At 33.4% G+C, this 21,829-nt stretch overlaps 1 pseudogene; it reads right to left on the minus strand.

Moving 5' to 3' along the window:
* Positions 1 to 8,760: 8,760 nt before the first annotated feature.
* On the minus strand, positions 8,761 to 9,009 carry LOC111546266 (annotated as a pseudogene).
* Between the last annotated feature and the right edge of the window lie 12,820 nt (positions 9,010 to 21,829).

The following is a 21,829-nucleotide window of genomic DNA, read 5'->3' on the forward strand; positions in this document are numbered from 1 at the left end:
TAGTAGTAGTAGTAGTAGTAGTAGTAGTAGTAGTAGTAGTAGTAGTATTTTGCTGATTTGTTTGAGTTCCTTGTAGATTCTAGAATTAGTCTTTTATTGGATGCATAGTTTGTGAAGATTTTCTCCCACTCTGTGGGTTGTCTGTTTACTCTGATGATTATTTCTTTTGTTGTGGAGATTTTTTTTTATTTAATTTGGTCCCATCTATTTGTCTTTGTTTTTGTTACATTTGCTTTCGGGTTCTTGATCATGAGCTCTTTGCCTAAACTAATGTCTATACGAGTTTTTCCAATATTATCTCGTAGAATATTTATAATTTTGGGTCTTAGATTTTAGTCTTTGATGCATCTTGAGTTGATTTTTGTATAAATTGAGAGATGAAGCTCCAGCTTTATTCTTCTAGGTGTGGCTTGCCAATTATCCCAGCATCATTTGTTGAATATGGTATCCTTTCCCCACTTTATGTTTTTGTTTGCTTTGTCAAAAGGTCAGTTGGCTGTAAGTATTTGGCTTTACTTCTGACTTCTGCATCCTATTCCATTGGTCTATGCGACCATTTTTATACAAGTACCATGCTGTTTTGGTGACTATGAACTTATAGTATAGTTAAAAATTGGGTAACCTGGTGCCTCCAGATTTGTTCTTTTTGTTTAGTTTTCCTTTGGTTATGCAGGCTTTTTTGTTGTTGTTGTTCCATATGAATTTTAGGTTTTTTTTATTGTTCTGTGAAGAATGATGATGGTATTTTGATGAGAGTTGCACTGAATTTACAGATTGCTTTTGGAAGTATGGTCATTTCACAATATTGATTCTACTCATTCATAGGCATGATTTTAAAAATTCTTTAAACTAAACAACAATAGTGATAAAAGGTATCAAAACCTATGAGACACAGCAAAAGTGGTGCTAAGAGGAAAGTTCATAGCATTCAATACCTATAATCAAAAAGTCTGAAAGGGCACAAATAGATAATCTAAGGTCATACCTCTAGGAACTAGAGCAGCAATAACAAACCAAACTCATGTCTAGCATAGTAAAAGAAATAATAAAGATGAGAGCTGCACTAAATGAAAATGGAACAAAAAAAAATGCAAAAGATAAATAAAACAAAAAGTCAGTTCTTTGAAAAAAACAAAAAACAAAATTGATAGACCATTAGTGAGATTAATCAAAAAAAGTGAGAAGATACAAATATGATCAATTAGAAATGAAATAAGAGATTTACAACTGATACCACAGAAATACAAAAGATTTCTCAAGGCTACTATGAACACTTTTATGCATATGAACTAGAAAATCTAAAAGAGATGGATAAATTCCTGGAAATATACAATCCACCTAGATTAAATCAGGAAGAAACAGAAACTCTGAACAGACCAATAACAAGTAGCAAGATTGAAACAGTAATAGAAAAAATTGCCAATAACAAAAGTCCAGGATCAGATGAAATCATAGCTGAATTCTATCAGGCATTCAAAGAAGAATTGACAACCAATCATACTGAAATTATTTCAAAAGATAGAGAAAGAGGGAATCCTCCCTAAATCGTTCTACGAAGCCAAGTATCACCCTAATACCAAACCAACAAAGGACATAACATAAAAAGAAAGCTACAGAACAATATCATAGATGAATGTTGATGCAAAAATACTTAAAGAAAAACTAGCTAACCGAATTCAAAAAGAAAATTTCATGATCAAGTGGGTTTCATACAAGGAATGCAGGGATGGTTTAACATCTGCAAGTCAATAAATGTAGCATATCACAAAAACAGAATTAAAAACAAAAATCATATGATCATCTCAATGATGTAGAAAAAGAATTTGACAAAATCCAGCATCACTTGATGACTAAAACCTTCATCAAAATCAGCACACAAGAGATATACATCATGGTAATAAAAGCCATCTGTGGCAACCTACAGCCAACATTATACTGAACAGGGAAGAATTGAAAGCATTTCCCCTTAAAACTGGAACAAGACAAGGATGCCCACTTTCACCACTTCTATTTAACGTAGTACCAGAAGTGCTAGCCAGAGCAATCAGACAGAAGAAATAAATAAAGGGCATCCAGATCAGTAAAGAGAAAGTCAAACTGTTGCTAGTCACCAATGATATGATGGTATCCCTAAAAAACCGTAAAGACTCCTCCAAAATGCTCCTAGATCTGATAAATGAATTCAGTATAGTTTCAGGATACAAAATCAGTGTACACAAATCAATAGCACTGCTATTGATATTAACCAACAACCAACAATGACCAAGATGAGAATCAAATCAAAAACCCAACCCCTTTTACAACAGTTGCAAAAAATGAAACAAAATTATTTGGCATATACCTAACCAAGGGGGTTGAAAGATCTCTACAAAGAAAACTATGAAGCACTGCTGAAAGAAATCACAGACTACACAAACAACTTGGAACACATTCTATTCTCTTAAAAAAAAAAAAACACACACACACAGTAAAGTCATGAACTCTTCAATCTTCCTTATATTTGATTACAGGTATGTTTACTCTCCATGTTTACTTGTCAAAGTAGACGTAATGAATGTGTATTTTTAGGAGACATTACTTGTGAAAACCAGTATCTAGTTCCCCTCTCCTTGCTGGGTATACTTCTTAGCATTCTGGAAGTCACTGGGCAATCAAGGTATGAGTTTGGGCCAAATAATTGTAAGTACAACTTGAGTGTGTATCTTCAGAATCAAGGGAATAAAATTGGGCTCTCCAGGCCACTTCCCTGTCACCATATTCTATAGCCTACTTGTTGAAAGTGATAGGACTTGGAGATAGATATCAAATCAATCATTGAACTGTCCTAATGTTTCACCTAGGTATGAGCAGATTTTGAGTGAGTGCAAAAGAAAACTTAATTAAGTTAAACATGGCAGCATAAGATAATCAATCCTGAGCAATGTATTCATTATAGAAATATACTCTCTGTAATGCACAAATTATTTTCTTTCCCTAAATCTACAGATGAGTATTTGTAGATACTCATTTTAAATACTGTTTTAAAATGCAAGTCTTAATTGGTGAAGAGTTATTACTTCAGTTATAACATGTTTCAGTTATGCATATTTCTACTGGGCTGGTACATTTCTTCATTTTTTTTTTTTTTTTTATTATTACACTTTAAGTTCCAGGGTACATGTGCACAACATGTATGTTTGTTACATATGTATACATGCAGTGTTTTGTTTATACACACCAAAATGAACAGTGATTTTTGGCTACATATGAAGTTTATTTCTATCCTTGATATAGAGACATGACAAACATTTAATATTAGTGTTCCATATATATACTATAACTTTATGGCGATATCTATATTATATTTCCATTTTGGTTTTGGAGAGGTTATTTTTCAATTTTATAATTTTTTGTTCTTTTTTTGATTTTCAACTTTTAGCTCAAATCCTACATTTTCTCTGAAAACTTTCTAACTGCCTTCTCCGCTGTTTGCTTATTTTTGCATATGCGATAATTTGGACATTACATGGTTTTTTCTTACTTATAGTCGTTTATTCCTCTCTCTTTTCCCATTACACTGTGAATTCCACTTGGAAAGAACTATGCAGAATACAGCCAAAATTTTCTTTGATTGTTGAGTATCTGTTTTGATTAGTCAGTCCTCACAATATATTAAGCACCTTGGTTATATGTCATATTTATTTCAGAATTTCTGAAGGACTTGAAATGTACTCTACTTAGTACATAGTGTTTCAAGTACATAACTTGAAATGTACTCTACTTAGACATAATACTAAAAATAATTGTTTATGGATTAAATGAATTAATAGAATGTTGATTTGGAGATATGACAGAGAATGGTTTGAATATTTGATGTTAAATAATTATTTCCATTGAAAGCTGATTCAATTCAGCTGGAGAATTATGAGGTTACTACTTAGATCTCTTTCTTTTAGCAAGAACTGAAGTGAAGAAGGTACCACTGGTGACAAGGGAAAAACCTGACTTTAATTTTGTTAAAAAAAATAAAACTAAACAAAGGAACATATTTTGAAGTCTTTATTCTAATGCTCAATGCACTCACTTATTTTGGCAAGAGTCTCATCAATTAATCTAGTAATCAAACACAGTGGCTATAGAGTAGTTCGTAATCTGTTGCCAAGAAATAGAGCAAGATTAATGGGCCTAAAAATTCAGATACATCAAGTGTCTACTAATACATTGAACTTTTCTTCTCATTAAAGGAAGTATTTGAATCATAATACCACAATATTACAGTATTACAATAAGAAAGGCTTAATGAGATTGGTAGGTGAGTTAACTCACCAGTTGGTGAGTTATTTTCTTTCTTGCAACAGATTTAAAGGAATTTATTTTTTATGTACAAAAGGTAGTAATGATTTCCAATTGTTTGCCAAATGAACACTAAACATGTACTTTGACATAAAATGTTTAAATCGATATTATTCTGTAGAGGATTTTTAGGATTGCAGACCAGTTGATTGGAAAGTATAGAGAATTATCATATACTTAGTATCCCCACAGATATACAACATCCTCCTTATCAATATCCTGCACTAGGGTGGTAAATTTGTTACAATTACTGAACCTACACAGCCATCATTATCAACCAAAGTTCATAGCGTTGGCATTAGGTTCTTTCTTGATGTTATGCATTTTATGGGTGTTCCCTTATCCCTTGAAAACACTGATCTTTTTAATGTCTCCATAGTTTTACCTTTTCTAGCATGTCATATTTTGAACTAATATAGCATGTAGCCTTCTCACATTGGCTTCCTTAATTTAGCAATGTGCATTTAAGTTTCCTCCATGTCTTTTTATGGCTTGATAAGTCATTTAATTTTAGTACTTAATAATATTCTAAAGTATTCATGTACAACAGTTTATTTATCAATTCACCTACTGAATGAAATTTTGGCAATTAGGAACAAAGCTACATATATGTCTATATGCAGATTTTCATGTGAATATAAATTTTTGATTCATTTGAATAAATTCCATGGAGCATAATGGCTGAAAACTATGGCCAGAATATATTTAGTTTTGTAAGAAACTGACAAGTTGGCTTCCAAAGATGCTGTAACATTTTTAATTTCCACCAGCAATGAATGAGTATTCTTGTTGCCCCACATCATCACCAGCATTTAATTTTGTCAGTGCTTTAATTTCAACCATTTAAATAAGTGTTTGGTGGTATTTCATTGTTGTTTTAATTTTCAGTACCCTAAGGAAATGATGTGAAGCTTGTTTTCATATGTTTATTTGCCATCGGTTTATATTCCTTGATGAGGTGCCTGTTGAGATCTTCTGGCCATTTTTAATCAAGCATTATTGTTATTGTTGAGTTTTAATTGAGTTTTTAAAATACATTTTGGGTAACAGTTGTTTATCAGATATGTCTTTTTCAAATATTTTTTTCCAGTCTTTGGTATATATTCTCATTCTCTTCACAATGTCTTTTGAAGAGCAGAGTTTTAAATTTTAATAAAGTTCAGCTTATTAATTATTTATTTTAAAAACCATGGCTTCAGTATTATCTCTATATATCATCAGCAAAACCAAAGGAATTCAGATATTTAGAAATATTATCTCATAGGAGTTTCATAGTTTTGTATTTCTTATTTATGTATATAATTTATTTTCAGTTAATTTTTGTAAACAGTGTATTAATCCTTTTTGTTTAATATGAATGTTCAATCATTCCAGTGCCATTTGTTGAAAGGACTGTCTTTTTTCCATTGTATTGCTTTTGCTTCTTTGTCAAAAATCAATTAACTATATTTGCCTGAGTCGACTTCTGGGCTTACTATTCTGTTTAATTTATTTATTTGCCTATTCTTCTGGAAATATCACACTATTTTCATGCAGTAGGTCTGTAGAAAGCCTTGAAGTCAGATAATGTCAGTCTTCTGATTTTTTTTTCTTTCTCTTTCTATATTGAGTTAGGGGTCTTTGGCCTCTCCATATGAATTTTGGAATTAAGTTGCCAATATTCACAAAAATAACTTACTGGAATTTTGATTAGGAATGTATTGAATCTATCAATCAACTTAGGAAAAACTGACATCTTGACAATATTGAATCTTCCTATCTATGGACCTGGAATATCTCCCCATTTATTTGGTTCTTCCTTGATAACTTTTATCAGAATTTTATAATTCTCCTAGTAATCATATTATACATATTTTGTTAAATTTATATCTGAGTATTTCATTTTTGGAGGTCCAAATGAAAATGATAAGTTTATATCATTTGTTTATTTTATGTTTTTTTTTTTTTTTGTTTCAAATTTGACTTATTTATTGTGTGTGTCTGTAGAAAAGCAGTTGATTTCTGTATATTAACTTTACATCCTATAACCTTGCTGTAACTGTTTATTAGTTCAGGAGTTTGTGATCTTTCAGATATTCCATATAGTTGATCATATTATCTGTGAACAAAGGCAGTTTTATATTTTCCTTTCCAATCTATGTACCTTATTGCATTAGGAAGGATTTCTAATATGATGTGAAAAAGAATGGGGCAAGGTGTTATCCTTTCATTGTTCTAGATTGCTGTGGTTTGAATGTCCCCTCCAGAACTCATGTTGAAACTTGGTCCACAGTATGGCAGTGTAGAGAAGCGGGGCCCTTAAGAGGAGATTGGATCATGAGGGTTCTGCACCCATGAATGAATTAATACATTCATGAATTAATAGATAGATTACTGGATTAGTGGCTTGTAATGGAAGGGGAACTAGTGGCTTTATAAGAAGAGGAAGAGAGACCTGAGCTAGCACATTAGCATGCTAAGCCTTCTCACCATGTGACACTCTGTGGAGATTGTGTAGAGCAGTCCTACCAGCAAGAAGACTTTCACCTGATATAGTCCCTTGACCTTGTACTTCTCAGCCTCCAGAACTGTAAGAAAGGAATTCCTTTCCTTATAAATTACACAATTTCAGATATTCTATTCTAAGTAACAGAAAATGGACTAAACATTGATATTTACAGGGAAGCTTCAAGTTTCTCGCCATTATGTATAGTGTTAGCTGTAGATTATTTGTACAAGTTATTTATCCAGTTGTGGGAGTTCCCCTCTATTCCTAGTTTGCTGAGAGTTTTTATCATGAATAGGTGTTAAATTTTTTCAAATATTATGTCTGCATCTACTGATGTGATTATGTAGGTTTTTTTCTTTAGCCTGTTCATGTATTGTATTATATAAATTGAATTTTGAATGTTGAACCTTCCTTCCATGCATACCTGAATAAATCTCATTTGGTCATAATGTATAATTATTTTGATACATTTTTGAATTAACTTGTTAATATTTTGATGAGGATTTTGCCATCTATATTTATAAGAGATGTTGGTTTTAGATTTTTTTGGTAATATATTTGTCTGGTTTTGGTGTTAGGATGGTGTTGGTTACATAGCAATAGAATGAATTAGGAAGTTTTCCTTCTGCTTCTATCTTCTGGAAGGTATTTTATAATTTCTCACTTAAGTGTTTGGTAGAATTCACCAGTGAAACCATCTAGGTCTGGTGGTTTCTTTTTTGTAATGTTATTAATCATTGACTTAATTTCTTTAGTAGATATAGGCCTATTCAGAGTGTCTGTTTCTTCTTAGGTTTTAGCAGATTGTTTATTTCAAGAAGTTAGTCCATTTAATCTGTGTTATTAAATTGTGGGGCATGAAGTTGTTTGTAGTATTCCTTTATTATTTCTTCAGTGTACATCAGATCTGCAGTAGTGGCACCATTTTCACTTTTGTTAGTAATAATTTGTGTTTTCTCTGTTTTTTAAAAGTTAGCCTGTCTAGAAGCTTATCAACTGTATACTTTTTTTAAAAAACACAATTTTTATTTTGTAGATTTTCTTTATTGATTTTGTATTTTTACTTTAATTAATTTTGGCTCTAATTTTTTTCTTTTGCTTTATTTGAATTTAACTTGTTATTTTATTATCTAGGTTCCTAAGGTGAACATGTAGATAATTGATTTTTAAAAATTTATTTTCTGTTACATGCTACAATTTTTTTCTAACCATTGCTCTCACTGAATCTCATACATTTTGTTGTATTTAATTTTTATTTAGTTTAAAATATCTTAAATTTTTCTTGAAATTTCTTCTTCAATTATGAATTGTATTCTTATTGTATAATTAAGGAGTATGTCTTCTCATCAAGTATTTTGAGAGGTTTTTTCCAGCTATCTTTCTGTTGTTGGTTTCTAGTTTGATTGAATCATAATCTGAGAGTAGACATTATGTGGTCTTCATTATTTTAAATTTGTTAAGTTATCTTTTATGTCTGAAAATGTGGTCTATTTTGGTGATAATTTCATGATTGATTCATTTATTTCTCCTTGTAGTCCTATCAGCTTTTGCTTCATGTATTTTGGCATTCTGTGAAATACATATACCTTAAGAATTGTTATTTTCTTGGAGAGTCAATCTTTTATCATTTCGTAATGCCTCTTCTTATCCCTGATAATTATCCTAACTCTGAAGTGTGTTTTGTGTGACATTATTTTAGTGACTATTGATTTTTTATCTGTGTTAGTATGGCATATTTTCACCATCCCTTCACTTTTAATCTAGATGTGTCTTCATATTTAAAGTTGATTTCCTTTTTTCTTTTTAGTTTTATTCTTTTCTTTTTATTTTTATTTTGCAGACCATAGGAAGTGTATTGTGTCTTTAAGACCTTACAATGCAGACTCCTCTTCCAGAGAAAGGTCTTTCAAGGACAGGGAACTGTCATCCGGACGCGTTGCTCATCTGTCATTTTCATAGGCAGCTGGATTCTTTCCCCTTGGATCTCTTGAAATCTTGAGTACCCCGGGTATAAATAAGATAAAATGCTACAAACGGAGGCATTATGCGAAGGAAAGGCTCTTGAGTGCAGTGCAACACATTGGGATTCCTTTAGTGAAGTAGTGCAGCAAGGAGCGCTGCTCAAAAGGTGACAAGCTGTAGGAGATCACATGCAGCATCTGCGTCCGATTCCCAAACTCGCGGCCCATCATGGCGGCGGCCAGGGGTCACTTAGCTCTGCGCAGTCACCGATCCGGCGGTCTCGTTCCTAAAGTTGATTTCTTATAAGCAACACATAGTTGAGTCTTTTTAATTCACCCTGACAATTGTTGTCTTCTAACTTAATATTATTAGACAATTGATATTTAAAGTACTCACTGATATAGTCACATTAATATCTATCATGTTTGATGTTTTCTATTTGATGCCCTTGTTCTTTGTTCCTATTTTGTCTTCTCTTTTTATGCTTTTTGTAGGTTCGATTTAGCATTTTATATGATTCTGTTTTCTCTCTTCTTAGTGTATCAACTATACTTATTTTTATTTCATTTTTTTAGTGGTTGCTTTGAAACGCAATTTCAGAAGTAGTGCAAGTACCTTATAATAACAACATATTTCTAATTCCTCCCTCTAATCACATGTAGGGTTGTTACCATTCATTTTGCTTATAAAAAAAGCTATAATCATCAATTACATTATTGTTATTTTTATTTTGGACAAACCATTATCTATTAAATCAGATAGGAATAAGAAAACTAAAACTACAATCTTACTTTCATTTATTCCTTCTCTAATATTCTTTCTTTCTTCATGCAGCTCCAAGTCTCTGGCCTACATTACTTTTTTTCTCTCTAAAGAACTTCTAACATTTCTTGCAAGGTAGATCTATTGGCGACAAACCCCGCAATTTTCACAAGTCTGAGAAAGTCTATTTTTCCTTTACTTTTGCATTGTAATTTTACAGGCTAAAGAATTCAGGGTGATGTGGTTTGTGTGTGTGTATGTTGTACTTTATTTTCTCTTGCCAATACTTTTAATATTTCACTGTACTCTCTTCTTGCTTCTATTTTTTTTTTTTTTTTTTTGAGAAGTTGGATTAATTCTTATATTTTCTACTTTATAGGAGAGGTATTTTTCTCACTGGATTAACTCAAGATTTGATCTTTATCTTTGATTTTTCTGCAGTTGAGATATGATATTCTTGGGTGTAGTTTTTTATATTGATACCACTTGGTGTTCTCTGAGCTTCCTGTATATGTGGATTGGTGTTTGATATTCATTTAGCGAAATTCTAAGTCATTATTACTCCTATTTCTTTTATTTCTTTCTCTCTTTGCTCTCCTATTATTTTAATTATGTAGATATTACAGCTTTTGTAGTTGTCCCACAGTTCTTGGATATTCTGTTGCATTTTTCCAGTGTTGTTTTTTCCTTGTTTTTCAGTTTGGGATGTTTCTATTGACATATCCTCAAGCTCAGAGATTCTTTACTTAGGCTCGTCCAGTCTACTAATGATCCTCTCAAAGCCATTTTTTATTTTTAATTACAGTTTTTTATACTAAGCATTTATTTTTTATTTATTTATTTATTTATTTATTTATTTATTTATTTATTTATTTTGAGACGGAGTCTCGCTCTGTCGCCCAAACTGGAGTGCAGTGGCCGGATCTCAGCTCACTACAAGCTCCGCCTTTCGGGTTCACGCCATTATCCTGCCTCAGTCTCCCAAGTAGCTGGGACTATAGGCGCTCGCCACCTCGCCCAGCTAGTTTTTTGTATTTTTTAGTAGAGACGGGGTTTCACCGTGTTAGCCAGGATGGTCTCGATCTCCTGACCTTGTGATCCGCCCGTCTCGGCCTCCCAAAGTGCTGGGATTACAGGCTTGAGCCACCACGCCCGGCCAAGCATTTATTTTTTATATATTTTTATAATTTCAATTTCTCTGCTTTCATTGCTCATTGTTCTTGAATGTTGTGTATTTTTTTTTTCATTACAACCCTTAGCATATTAACCAAATACGGTTTATATTCAAGGTCTGATAATGTCAACATTTCTGTCATAACTGAATCTGATAACTTCAACATTTATGCCACCCCATTGCTCTGTTTCTCAAGTATGCTTTATAATGATTTTTATTGTTGCTGAACAGCAGATGTGATGCACTGGTAAAGGAAAATGTGGAAAATAGAGTTTTATAACATCATGGTAAGGTGCAGAGGGAGAGGAAGCTTTCCGCAGCCCCATATTTAGATTTTACTCTTTTAGTGAGCCTCAGCTCCTGTGTTGTGAATTTCAAAAATGCATCTCAATTTTTTCTTTCTGCTCCTTATATGGTACAAGATGATTAGTGGCGGTTGGAGTTAGGTACCTCCTTTCCCCCAGATAGGTTAGGTTCTGCTAAAACCCCAGTAGGTTAGGCTCTGGCAAAATAGTTTTTCTCAAGATAAGGTCTTGTTAAGAATAATGGAATGCTCTGGTGTGTTTTAAAATTGTTACTTTTCCTCCCCCTGCCAGAAGCCAGAAGACATTTTGCTCTAATCTTCATCTTGAGAACTTTATGTAGAGCTAAAGGTAAAACTCAAAAAAATGCAGAAGCCTCACTAAGATATTTTATTTTTATTTTTATTTTCAATCTTAAGCTTGTCCACACTGAGCCTCCAGCATCAATGACAATTCAAGCTTTCCTACCCGGGTACTGGTTCCAGCAGGAGTACGCTTCTGCTCTGTTAAGTTGAATTATCTGTAGCTGCCTTTCTACAAACTCCACAGCAGTTTGTTCTGTGACCTCAGGTCTCTAGTGAATCTAAGAAGAGTGGTTTAGTTTTCAGTTTGATCAGCTTTTTACTTGTTGTTAGGATGCAGTAATGGCTTCAAAGTTCCTTACATGTTGGACAAGAAACCAGAAGTTCTTGACATGCAGTTTAATATAAATCTTGCCTCATTCCTACTCCACACCACTCACCGTATCTATTTAGTCCACATCAAAGTTTTTACTCTTCCTCCCTTGATAACAACAGAATTTCCCACTCTCTCCACTTTTAGCACTTGCTGACCTCCCTGCTCGATCTTTGCCTCATAATACTCACTGATTCTTGGAGACTTAGAGCTATGTTCCTTCCTCTGGAAAAGTACTCTGTTCCCCTCCCATTACTGAAGAGACTCTTCAATCAGTGTTATCTCACTAAAGTTAGCATCAATGTTTTTATTAACTTGCCTGAAATGTTTATTTAATCACTTATTCAAATGTATTTGTGCCCTATTAGCATAATGATTCAATGTATTTCTTGTTATTGTTAGTCTTTTAAAGCAATTTTTTTTTTTTTTCCACAGTGCCTGGTACAAACACTAAATTCAATCTTCTTAAAGATTTGAAAAAGTTGCCTAATGTATCCTTCTTTCAAATAAATAAGAAGGGAAGAAAAAGCATTTAGGAAAAAGAATCAAGCACTGTCTTATGTTCCGCTTATTTTCTAAAGGGATTTACATTTAAAATATGCATGTTTGGGGACGGAGTGAATTAATATTGAGTTTTCTCAGTGTGACTATTCAAATAAAACAACTCGGTCCTTAACTTTGTGCATACCAGGGTACAATTAATTGGCTTTGATCTATAAATTTCTTTTTTTTTTTTTAATTTTTTGGTTTAGAAAAGAAGAAAAACTAATAGCCATGAAAGTTTAATGAGATTGGTTGGTATGTGGTTGCCAACCAATTAGGAAGTTAAAATGTTAAAAATACATGTTCCTTTTTGGAAAAAGATTTGGAAGAATGTATGCTCTTGATAATACAAACTTTGATCCAAAGCGTTGTTAAAGATGAAAACAGCTTTTGTTCTCTCACACCTAGAGATTGTCAGAGTTAAAGATGAGATCAGTTTTTTTGGGTACTGTAACCAGAGGTAATTATATTTGACTTGATCACGGCACACTATATGTATTGAAACACCACTTTTTATCCCATAAATATATACAAGTATTATATATCAATTTTAAAAATTAATTTTCTAAAATTATTTATTTTAAATTGTGACATAAAATTGAATGCATTTATCATATGTAATGCGACGTTTTGAAGTACCTGCACACTTTGGAATGGTTAAATGTAGCTAATTAAAATATGCATTTCCTCATAGTTATTTTTGTGGTGAGAACATTTAATATTCATTCTCAACATTGTTTGAGAATGTAATACATCATTATTAAGCATAGTCACTATGTTGAAAAACAGATTTCTTGAACTTATAACTCCTATGTAACTATAATTTTGTATCTTTTGACCAATATCTCCCCAGTCCTCTTCACAGCCACCCCAACCGCTGGTAACCACCATTTTATTCTCTACTTTAATGAGATCAACTTTTTAGATTCCACATGTGTGAGATTATGTAGTATTTGTCTTTCTCTCTGGCTTATTTCACTTAGCATACTGTCCTCCAGGTTTCTCCATGTTATCGTGAATGACAGTTTATTATTATTTTACATGGCCGAATAGTGCATCATTGTGTATACATACAGGCATACCTCGAAGATATTGTGGGTTCAGCTCCAGAACTCTGCAATAAAGTGAATATCACAATAAAGTGAGTCACACAAATTTTTTTACTTCAAAGGGTATATAAAACTTTTGTTTACTGTATACAACAGTCTATCAAGTGTGCAATAGAATTACGTTTAAAAAAGCAATATGTAACCTTTAATTAAAAAGTACTTCATTGCTAAATAATGCTAATGATTCTCTGAGCCTTCAGCGGGTTATACTTTTTTTCTGGTGGAGGATTTTGCTACTAATGATTAGGGTGGTGGTTGCTGAAGACTGGAGTGACTGTGGCAATTGTTAGAAATAAGAAATAAGTCAACAGCTGCATTAGCTCCTAACAAGAGACTCAGCTTGTTCTTTGAAGCTTTAAAGCCAGGCATTGGCTTTTCACTGGCTATGAAAGTCCTAGATAGTATCTTCTTCCAGTCGAAGCCTGTTACATCTACATTGAAAAATGTATTACTTAGTGTAACTATCCGTCAATTGTTTCAGCTAGATCTTCTGGATAATTTGCTGTTTTACCTTGAGATTTCTTTCCGTAAATCTCAAGAACCAACATTTGATAGTTTCAAGCTTTCTTCTGCAACTTCTTAACTTCTCTCAGTCTTCAGAGAATTGAAGAGAGCTAGGGTCATGCTCTGAATTAGGATTTGACTTAAAGGAATGCTGTGACTGGTTTGATTTCTGTTCAGATCATTAAAACTTTCTCTATATCCTATCAATAATAACACTGTTTTACTTTCTTATTATTCATGTTTTCACTGGAGTGACACTTTTAGTTTTTTTCAGGAACTTTTCTTTTGCATTCACAATTTGGTTGCTTGATACAATAAGCCTAGCTTTCAGGCTATCTCAGCCTTTGACATGCCTTCCTCACTAAACTTAATCATTTCTGGCTTTGATTTAGAATGAGAGACATGCAACCCTTCCTTGCTTGCAAACTTAGAGGGCATTGTAAGGTTATTAATTGCCCTAGTGTCAATATTGTTGTGTCTCAGGAAAGAGGGAGGCTTAAAGAGAGGGAGAGAGAAGGGGAAATGGCTGGTCAGTGAAGCTATCAAATACAGACAATATTTATCAATTAAGTTCACTGTCTTAAATGGGTGTTTGAGGTTTGTGGCACCCCCAAACAATTATGATAGTAACCTAAAGCATCAGTGATCCAAGATCACCATAACAGATATAATAATCGTGAAAAAGTTTGAAATATTGTGAGAATTACCAAAATGTGACCTAGAGACACGAAATGATGATACTATACTATTGGAAATATAGCACTAATACACTAGCTTGATGCAAGGTTACCACAAAGTTTCATAAAAAAATGCAATATCTGGCCGGGCGCGGTGGCTCAAGCCTGTAATCCCAGCACTTTGGGAGGCCGAGAGGGGCGGATCACGAGGTCAGGAGATCGAGACCATCCTGGCTAACACGGTGAAACCCCGTCTCTACTAAAAAAATACAAAAAACTAACCGGGCGAGGTGGCGGGCGCCTGCAGTCCCAGCTACTCGGGAGGCTGAGGCAGGAGAATGGCATGAACCTGGGAGGCGGAGCTTGCAGTGAGCTGAGATCCGGCCACTGCGCTCCAGCCCGGGCGACCGAGCAAGACTCCGTCTCAAAAAAAAAAAAAAAAAAAAAAAATGCAATATCTGCAAAGCATAATTAAATACAGTGCAATAAAACAAGATATGTCTACATCATTTTTTAAAATTAATTGATTCATTCATTGATGGATACAGGTTGATTCTATATCTTGGTTATTGTGAATAATGCTTCAATCAACATGTGGGGGAAGATATTCTTTTGACAACTGATTTTCTTTCCTTTGGGTATACTCTGAGTAATGGGATTGCTGGGTTACATGGTAATTCTATTTTTAAGTTTTGAGGAACCTCCATAACTGTTTTCTGTAATGAATACACTAATTTACATTTCCACCAATGGTGTGCAAGGTTTTCCTTTACATTCACACTGTCATTGTAATCTTTTGTCTTTGTTATAATAGCCATCCTCACAGAAGTAAGGTAAAATGTCATCGTGGTATAATTTGCATTTCCCTAATAATGATGCTAAGGACTTTTATTTCATTTATCTGTTGTTCATGTGTGTATTTTCTTTGGAGAAATGTCTATTTAAGACCTCTGCCCATTTTTTAGTTGGGTTATTTGTACTCTTGCCATTGAATAGTTTGTCTTTATACATTTTAGATATTATCCCATTATCAGATGCATAGCTGGCAAATATTTTCTTCCTCAAGAAAATATTTTCAAATCTCAAGAGTGTTTCCTCACTCATAATATTTTCTGTTGCTGTGCAGAACCTTTTTAGTTTGATGTAATCCTATCTGTCTACAGTTGTTTTTGTTGCCTGTATTTTGAAGTTATATCAGAAAAAATAATTGCCAAGACCAATTTTATGAAGCTTTTCCTCTATGTTTTATTCTAATCATTTCATAGTTTTGGGTCTTACATTTAAGTCTTCAATACATTTTGAGTTAATTTTCATATGTAGCATGAAATAAGGGCCTAATTTCACTCTTCTGCATGCAGGCATCCAGTTTCCCACCGCCATTTGTTGAAGAGACTGTCCTGTCCCCATTGTGTGTACTTAGCACTTTGATAAAAAATCAGATGGCTATTAAGGTGTGAATTTTCTGGGCTCTCTATCCTGTTTCATTGGTCTATGTGTCTTGTTTTATGCTAGCATTACGCTTTTTTGTTTGCTATATTGTAGTATATTTTGAAGTCAGGTAATGCAACGCCTTCAGCTTTGTTCTCCTTGTTCACATTGCTTTGGCTATTCAGAGGCTTTTGTGGTTCTAAACAAATTTTAGGATTATTTTTTCTATTTCTTTGAAGAATGTCAGTAATATTTTGATAGGGATAGCATTGAACCTGTGTATTGCTTTAGTTGGTATGGACATTTTAACAATTTTAATTCTTCCAAACCATATATATGGGATATCTTTACATTTATTTGTGTCTTGTTTAGTTTCTTTAATCACTGTTTTATAGTTTTCAGTGTAGATATTTTTCACCTACTTGTTTAAATTTATTTCTAATTATTATATATTTTAACCATAATAAATGAAATAGTTTTCTTGATTGCTTTTTCATATTGCTCAGAGTTAGTCTCTGAAATGCTACTGATTTTTTTGTATTGATTTTGTATTCTACAAGTTTACAAAATTCATTTATTAGTTTTAACAGTTTTTTGGTGAAGTCTTTAGGATTTTTATATCTAAGATTTTGTTATCTACAAAAGGGGACAATTTACCTTTTCTTTCCAAATTTGAATGTCTTTTCTTTCTTCCTCTTGCCTAATTGCTACAGCTAAAACTTCCAGTACTAGGTTAAGTAGAAGTGGCCAGCATGGGCATTGTTGTCTTGCTTTCAATCTTAGATGGAAAGCTTTCAATTTTTCCCCATTAACTATGAGGTAAGCTGTGGGTTTGTCATATACAGTCCTTATTATATTGAGATGCATTTCTTCTACAATTAATTTGCTAAGAGTTTTTTTTATTATTATGAAACGATGTGAAATTTTGTAAAATGCTTTTTCTACACCTATTGAAATAATCATCTGGTGTTTCTTCTTTATTATGTTAATGTGATATATGAGGTTAATTGACTTGCATATGGAGTCATCCTTGCATCCTTGGAATGAATCCCACATTATCATGGTAAATGATCTTTTAAATATTCCATAATATTTGGTTGGATAATATTTTGTTGAAGATGTTTGCACTTATGTTCACCAGGGACTTTGGCCTATAGTTTTCTTCTTTTGTAGTGTCCATGTCTGAGTTTTGTGTCAGGGTAATACTGGCCTTGTAAAATGAATTTGGAAAAATGCCCTCCTCTCTAATTTTTTGGAAAAGTTTCGGAAGAATTTGTATTAATTCTTCTTTAAATGTTTGGTAGAATTCAAAAGTGAAGTTATCATGTCCTGAGAATTTCTTTGATGAGAGACTTTTTATTACTAATTGTATCTCCTTATTCATTATTGTCTGTTGAGATTTTCTATTTCTTCATAATTCAACGTTGATAGATTATATATGTCAAAAAATTTATCCGTTTTTTCTAGGTTATCCAATTTGTTGGCATATATTTATTCATAATAGTTTCTTGTAGCCCTTTGTATTTCTGTGGTATCAGTTGGAATATCACCCTTTTAATTTCTGATTTTATTTATTTGAGTCTTTATTTTGAGTTTATTTAGCTGAAGGGCTTATTTTGGGCCTGCTTCATAAGTGCACTTATTCCATTTATGTGGGCTCCGTTTCTGTTACCTAATCACACCCCAAAACCTTCATGTCCTAATAATATCACCATAGGAGTTAGGATTTTAACATATGAATACAGGGCTCAGGGGTAGGGTTAGACACACATCATAGCAGTGCCCAGGTCTTAATCCCCAGACCCTGTGAATAAGGTCAGGTCATGGCATAATGAGATTAAGTTGCTAGTCGCCTGATTTTTTTTTTTTTTAAAAAAGGGCATTAACCTGGATTATCAGAATAGGAACAATGTAATCACAAGGGTCCTTAAAATGGTAGTAGTAGGTGGAGGAGAGGATAAGAAGGAGATGTGAGCATGAGATAAAATACAGAGAAATGTAAATTTGCTTGTTTTAAACGTGGAGGAAATAGTACATGACCTGAGGAATGTGGACATTCTCTAGAAGCTGGAAAAGGCAGAGAAACGTTCTCCCTAAGAGCTACCAGAAAGGAGTACAAACCCTTCTGAAACCTTGATTCTGTCCCCGTGTGACACATGTCAGACAATTGACCTGCTGAACTGCAAAATAATGAATTTGCATTCTTTTAGGCCACTAAATGTGTTATAATTTCTTGCAGTAGCAATGGGAAACTAATATAAATTAATCTAGTTTATTAAAAATGTTAAAATGTCTTTTGGTCATTCTATTTGCTTTTAAAATGAAACAGATATCCACAGGGTACCTTGAGCTAAATTCTTGAGATTATATCACTATTTACTTATTTGCATAGGGAAGCATTTGTCTGAGATACAGTAAGGGATATTCCAAATAAATTGTTGTTACAATAGAAATGGGTATCCAGGTTGTGCCAGCAGGGGGTGCTCATGTATAGAGCAACACTGCCACTGCCTCATCCATCATCAGACTGAGAGTAGGGCACAAATGATTGGAGTATCAATTCTGTGAATACATGCACATTTGATGAAAAATCCAGAACCTATGACTGAAAGGCATGAGAATCGGGAGACTCAATATTTTGTATTTATTCTTGGATATGTATTCCATATATGAATAAGTAATTTTTGAAGAAAGACAACTTCAACGTTAATTAAAAATTTATTTCTTGGCCGGGCGCGGTGGCTTAAGCCTGTAATCCCAGCACTTTAGGAGGCCGAGACGAGCGGATCACAAGGTCAGGAGATCAAGACCATCCTGGCTAACACGGTGAAACCCCGTCTCTACTAAAAAAAATACAAAAAACTAGCCGGGCGAGGTGGCGGGCGCCTGTAGTCCCAGCTACTCGGAGGCTGAGGCAGGAGAATGGCGTAAACCCGGGAGGCGGAGCTTGCAGTGAGCTGAGATCCGGCCACTGCACTCCAGCCTGGGTGACAGAGCGAGACTCCGTCTCAAAAAAAAAAAAAAAAAAAAAAAAAAAAAAAAAAAAAAATTTATTTCTTGCCCTGAAAATATAAACCATATAGTTCGTCGTATTTAACATAGTGTCTATATTTCTGTTATACAAAGTTTTGAAGTAGAAGACAAAAATGTATTTGTTTGCTACAAAGTTTGGGTAGAATTATCTATATTTATGGTGTCACTATACATCATAGAAATATTTTATTATCGTTACCAGAATTGGTTGTCAAGTAAATTGGTCACCTTGGTAATGTCCTCTTTATGTTATGATTGTGTAGTCATGACTTAAAACATTTTGAACTTTTGTGTTGGACTTGCTTTAAACAATAATTGAGGAATATTCCCAGAATATTAGACTTACTGATTTTTATTTATATCTGCCGCTCTATCTTGCTGATATCTTCAGTTTTATATTTACTTATGATGGTAGTGGCTTGGCTTTAATATTACATTGTTGATGAAATTTTTTATTTCAAAAATTAAATGTATGTAGATTAAAATCTCGCCCTAATTGAGTATGTTTAAATCATCAATAAATAGTGATTGCATGAAGCAATCCCAACAGAAAATTTTCATTCACACTTCCACATACACACTCAAAGGTGAAGAATTCTGCTATACATGGAATAAATGCCATTCTTCCCTGCCAGAAGCTTGCCTTCATGCCTGCCACTGTCTCTATATACTATACGTGTGAGGCTGCATAAACCATATCAAAGGCCTAAATCTAAAGGAGCCCCAGGGATGAAGTAAATCAATGGGTTTGTCTCTTGTTTCTGTCACTACTAATTTAACATTGTTCGGTGATCCCTATAAACTAAGAAGTATCTTTATTTCTTATAACCAACTCTCTGAGTTACACCCATGTTTTAGTAATCCATTATTGATTTCTCTCACATTTTAGTTTATCCATCTTGTCCCATAGTCAATCATTCTATTTGTCTGGGACAAATTTGTCTGCCTTTCTAAAACATGATCCTCCTGCTTAATCAAGCCATGCCTGTTCATTGTCACCCATTCATATAGGTTTACATAACCCACAGCTACAAGACGCTTTCAATACTTTATCATCATTCTGGAAAATTCCTGGTAGCCTAGTAACCTGGAACCTAGTAACCTTTGATGTTCATTGCATACTGCTCTAGCCTAACTTGTATTCTCTGTTGCTAAGATCTTCCCTTCCAAAAATAACAGATTTATTGGATAGATCCATCCAAGTTTCAGATTGGCATATCTCTAAACTGAATCCCAGGGTTACTATTATTAGATAATTCAGCATTTATTGGTTGTATTTATACTCTTTAAACAACAAAGCATGCACAAATATTGTCTGTCACTATTTAAAATAGATCATATGGAGGCTAAGTAGAAATGAGGTATTTATAGATAACAGAACTATTTGCAAAGAATGGTATCAGCTTCTTGAAAATCATCAGGGCATTGCCTAATATTCAGATAAGCAGAAAAACAAGTGAATGCTCAATCAAATCTAGTTTTGTTATGTGTCAGGCATTGGGAAACTTTTTTAATGAATTAATAATTCTTAGAATATCTCCTACATCCATACTAATAGGCTGCGTTTTTTCATTTGTCCACCTTATCACAAGTGTGGCTAACTTCGTATTTGTTTCAACGATGGAATTCTTGCAGAGTGTTTTGACCTTTTGGTCAATTTGGTGTGCTTTTTAATGTTTTGCCACAGTTAGCATTGATCAGTTACTATATAAGGCTCCTACTTACTAGAAGGCTACTTTATATATCTGGGTCAATACACTTCATAAACAGCTGAACACATATTTTATTGGTTTAATATTGCAGGTGGTTATATCACTTTCATAGAAGAGCTTTTACTTCCTTTAATTTCAATGCAGAATCTGGCAAGTGAACTGATAATCAATCACATTTGTTCTGTTGCTTTTTAAAAGCTTAAATGCTTCACTGTGAAAAGCTGCTACTGAGAAGACACAGTGGGGTTTCAGAAGGGTTTTTATTAGACAGGCCCTACGCTAGCTTAAAAATGATTTAATTTTCAATGTGCATATAGCACAGATATTACCATGGCAGAAGAACTTATGGTGTATAAAATATCAATTTACATTTTTTCAAGATCCAATCATTTTAAATAGGTGTTGTGTCTGCGGACAAATTCACATGGGAGATAGGAAATGGAATGGTAAAACAACAAGCAGGTGCAGCAAGTGAATTCATCTTTACTAGATATTTGAAATCATGAAATTCAAGTAGCATTTGCTGTTCTCTTTTATTTCTACAGCTGCAAGTTGTAATGGAAAGTGCACCTCTCTGGAACTCGGGAGTCTTGGATCCTATACATGATTCTATGCATAAATAGAAATGAAATTAGGTTCCTGGATACTATGCTAGTGTAGATCAGGTGATTCTAATTAAAATGACTCTGCTAGCTAAACACTGTTCAGCAAGATTTGGTTATCCCAGGAACATTCTGAGACAATCGTATCTATAATTGATAAGACTTGACAATAATCTTCCTTCCTGAAGTGTGTTGTTAACTTTTTCGTTGACTCGTAACAAAGTACATAGCATACAGTAGGCATTCAATAAATGTTCATTCGCTTTTTGCATATTTTCAAATATTATTTTTTGCCATCCATGGTTGTTTTAAGGGGTAAGAAGTTAATCTACATTGCCATTCATGAATTTCTTCTGAAATATCTCCTGCTTCTTTTATTTCTCCGTGGAGTGAAGGATAAGAGGTATGATGTGTAGGAGGTGTTTCTTAGCTGTGTTTCAGCAAGTTCATTATTATGATACTGAGACATAATTAAAATTAATAATATTTACTTAATGTTATTTTTCCTATAAGAATAGCAAGTGAA

This window comes from Piliocolobus tephrosceles, chromosome 3 (genome assembly GCF_002776525.5).
Source record: "Piliocolobus tephrosceles isolate RC106 chromosome 3, ASM277652v3, whole genome shotgun sequence".
In the NCBI taxonomy this organism is placed as follows: domain Eukaryota; kingdom Metazoa; phylum Chordata; class Mammalia; order Primates; family Cercopithecidae; genus Piliocolobus; species Piliocolobus tephrosceles.